The 4064-nt window shown below is 39.4% G+C and overlaps 1 protein-coding gene across 2 annotated transcripts in view; it reads left to right on the top strand.

Annotated features, from left to right (window-relative positions):
- Nucleotides 1-1851: 1851 nt before the first annotated feature.
- The window catches only part of ppm1bb (protein phosphatase, Mg2+/Mn2+ dependent, 1Bb), a 19659-nt gene continuing 17446 nt past the window's right edge, over nucleotides 1852-4064 (top strand). For both annotated transcript variants that reach the window (XM_031843549.1, XM_031843548.1), the window contains exon 1: nucleotides 1852-2255. The gene's annotated coding sequence lies outside the window, so the exon portion shown is untranslated. The remainder of the gene's footprint in view (nucleotides 2256-4064) is intronic.

Here is a 4064-nt window from a genome sequence, read left to right as displayed (position 1 = left end):
ACACACACACACACACACACACACACACACACACACAACATAACTCTGATCCACTGATCCACTATCTAACTAAACATCTTTACACACACACTCATATACTCACGTTTATGCTTTAATCTATACCCATCCCAGTTTCATTCACTCCGGCCTACATTTTATTTATTTGCACGTTGAATGAAATATCTTTATTAATACTCTTTAATATATAAGTATACTGCAGAGCAAAAGGTTCAGTGTAATTGAAAAGAAGCTGCCTGACCGCTTGAGTGTTTATTCCCATTCTGAAAGGCCTCATTTGAAGCCTCCTCCTCGAACACAATGAATTGTGAGAATGCATTCATGGTGTTACGGTGCGGTTGTCATGTGAAGAATTAAAAAAAACAAAGCTTGAAAGAGAAGCTCAAACTCCATGAGAGTATTTTTTCCCCCATTTTGAATTAATTGAGTGTAATTTTTTCAACTGTTTCTCAGTTTGTGTTTGACGGACAACTCAAAATACTTCAACATATGTGAGCCTCTTGGTTTTTGTGAGCAGTGAACAGAGTTGTAGTGCTTCGTTGTTGCAGTTGTGAACAAGACACAACTCAATAGTTTTTTATTCAAGATGCAGATTGTATTGTTAGTTTTTTTCTTGGACAAATGCCCATCAGGAGCTGTAACGTTTCACCTCACATTTTAATGTTTACGAGCTTGTGCCTTTAACTTTTCCTCAAAGATCAATAATTGTGTTTTGAGCGTTTCGTGCCCATCCAAGGCATAAAAGTGCTCCAACTGTGAGTCATGTAACATTGTCTATGGAGACAATGAATGGGAGTTTACCTTTCCAGAAAGAGGGACTCCTAACAGAGCTCCTCCCACTTCCTAACTATATTCTGAAGTTGAATGAGAGCTTTCTGACGCTGTTATGATCTGACATGTCGGTTTGAATCATACTGAGGCCTTTTTAAGCCATCGCTCTGCTGTTGACTCAATAATAGAGGTATAAAATGCCCCAAAACCTCAGAAACGTCGTGGACAAGGTGTAGGTGCAAGTTGAAAACAATGATAAACAATAAAAAATAATATAAAGAAGACATTTTCATACAGTACAATAAATACATACAGCAGCAGCATATTGTTTTGACATTAGCATTGATGTGGTTGTATTTAGTTAATTTATGACATATCGGCCTCAACAGTAAAATTTATCCTTCTGTTTCTCAACTTCCTTATCATCATAGTTTCTATTTGATACAATTTCATTCTCCTACTATGATGATATTTTGGTCCTATTTGATTTAGTTTTGAAATATGTGACTGCCTAAACAAAATATAGGCTACAGGAAATGAGTGAGGCCTTATATTTAAGTGTAATTTCTTAAAAATAGATTCATTTCTAGTGAATTACAGTAAGATGGTACAATCATTCCTTCTGTTGGAGGCTCCAACTGAAACCCCTTCAAGCGTCCCTGCTGTACTTGAATCAGGTTGCGCTTGTTATTAAACTCCGGGGCACTCGTGTGCGGTGACTTCCAAATATATAGAGGATATGGATACTGTAGTATTTAAATCGTAATTATGCCACCTTTGATTTCATTTACATGTTCAGTCTCGGACGTCAGGTTGCGGTCAATCGACTCCCAGAACTTCTTTTACTTCACGACAAACACCGCCCGCTTTTCTTTCGGCGTACGCCAAAATGAGTTACGAGCGCATCTCCACAGATCCACTGCGTCATAGAACTTCGGCTATAGACCAATGAGAATGTAGTATTGTTCAGGGGCAACGCTGATTGACAGGAGAAGCAGCCAATCAGCCGACGTTTCGCCCCTGACGTTGTAACCAATCACCGAGCATATGCCAAAAATAACACCTCCTCTTGTTCAGCACCCAAAGTCGAAGGATAGCTTTGGCTTTCAATTGAAGAAAGTGCTAGATTTTGTCAGTGTTGTATAATATAACACAATTCTCCGTGTCCGTATCTGCTTAGGAACGGTCGGAATTAGTCTTCATTTTTATGTGAGACAGAAACGGGCGTCAAACATGCGTAAAAATCAACGCTGTCCAAGCAGGGAACCACCGAGAGAGGAATTATCGCCGCTCATCTGAGGCCAAATCTCGATTATTATTTTTGTGTCAAATAAGGAAACATAACACAGCTAAGCTAGCTAACGTTAGCTCCGTAGATAGCTAGGTTACCGACACACATCTTCACACAAAAAGCAGAATCCAGCAGATAATCAAGATTGGATCAACATTCGCGACAGCAGGAAAACGTAAGTAGCATGCTAGTATACGAGCTAACGTCATTAGCATGCTAGTATGTTCGCTAACATCGTTAGCTTGAGTTTGACAAGCTAGCTAACTGTGAAGCTAACATTAGCAACTTGGCTAACATTAGCTCATATCAACACACTAGGCCTTTGCGTCGAGGGAGCAGTGTTTAGTGGACTGGAGTTCAGCATGTGGTCAGTGGATCGGTATTTAACAGAGAAACGCATTCCCAAAAAATATTATTAGTCGGTACATTCAACATGAATTGTGTTGTGCAATAACCTCAGTGTTCAAACAGACCATTGTCTAAATATAACCACGAGCCATCGTCTGAAGTTTCACATTATCTTGACTAACATTACCGCCAACGTTAGCCAAGTTAATTGTGAATAAATCACATTTAAAGTAACTCTTTAACGACACGTTGGCCTCCAGTGCTTAGCCGGGTCCCTTGTGAGCTAATCTAGCTACACTAGCATGTAACTAGCTAATGACAGCTTAGCGGACTTTGTCATTATGGGTGTCAATGGTTAGCTATGTTAGCATGGCAGTGTAGTGGTATTTTTAACGATGTAACATTACATTTAAACAAGCACACAAAGCCACACACGGCCACAGATCCTATTCATTTAAATAAGTAAAAGTTAGTGTTAACTATGTAGCGATATAGCTAACGTTGCTGTTGTGTATCCAGTGACCTTTTAGAGGATAATAATACACGCAAGCACCCATTTTCACGTCTAGTATCTTTGTTGAAGCACGTGAAATCAGTCCGTACAAATGAAGTGCAATCTAAGCTAAGATAACACTTAATGTTAGTCATGTTTTACTGCTCCAGCACTCACCGGTTCTCTACTGATATCCTACTACTAAAATATGTATTAACTTGTTTACTATGGGTAAGTTGTACAACAATAAACACCATCATTGTTGTTTTGGATAACACTCAATAGGTATTGTTTCGCTGAAAAACTGCCGAAATGAACAATTTCAACAAGAGATGGAAACTCAAACTAAACATTTATGAATAAATTAGCAGCTACAACTGTTTTAGTTTTAAACGTGTTCGCTGTTTTGTCTGTAAACTGGTCAAGTATGGAGGCATTTGTACAGTTCCAAGTGTGCGATCAATGCCTCAGACGACACAAACATAATCTAGCAGGTGACTTTGCTGCATCGCCGCTTTTATGTTTAGATTATATTACATTTATTCCAAGCTTTAAAAGGGAGGGGCAGGTCCACAGGCACAGGGCAGCAGGGTGTACCCTGACCATAAACATACGCTTGGTTGGTAACTCCTAACTTTGCTATCGATAAACAGCAGCACAGGTCTATGTGAGCACATGTAATCAACGATAACTCAAACTGATTTATGATTATTATATATTGATGAAGTTAGGCATTGAATTTGGGTTTCCAATGTTGATGTTTTCTTGTTTTAAGAGAGCAAAAAAATACTGACTACTGCTACTAATGTGGTCAGCTAAGTATGTCACCTTTTGTTTCAACTCCGATCAATATGGGAATAGGAGTTTCTGGACGTGTTCATGCAACCAGGGCTCAAAACACGTGTGGGACCCTGGTTGCATGACTCGGTTCAAACAAAGGTTTTCTCTACGTGTTCAAAATGACAAGTTCTACTCTGACTTTCCTTATTGTTGTGCAATGTAGAGAGAGTATGTATAACATTTTATGTTGAAAGGGAAGCCCTTGCCTTGCCCTTGCCGTGTGAAGAGGTGTGTGTGTGTGTGTGTGTGTGTGTGTGAGAGAGAGAGAGAGAGAGAGAGAGAGAGAGAGAGAGAGAGAGAGAG

The sequence above is a fragment of the Anarrhichthys ocellatus genome, unplaced genomic scaffold (genome assembly GCF_004355925.1).
Source record: "Anarrhichthys ocellatus isolate YVR2014 unplaced genomic scaffold, GSC_Weel_1.0 scaffold4, whole genome shotgun sequence".
Taxonomy (NCBI): Eukaryota; Metazoa; Chordata; class Actinopteri; order Perciformes; family Anarhichadidae; genus Anarrhichthys; species Anarrhichthys ocellatus.
This window is presented reverse-complemented; position numbering and strand designations above follow the sequence as displayed.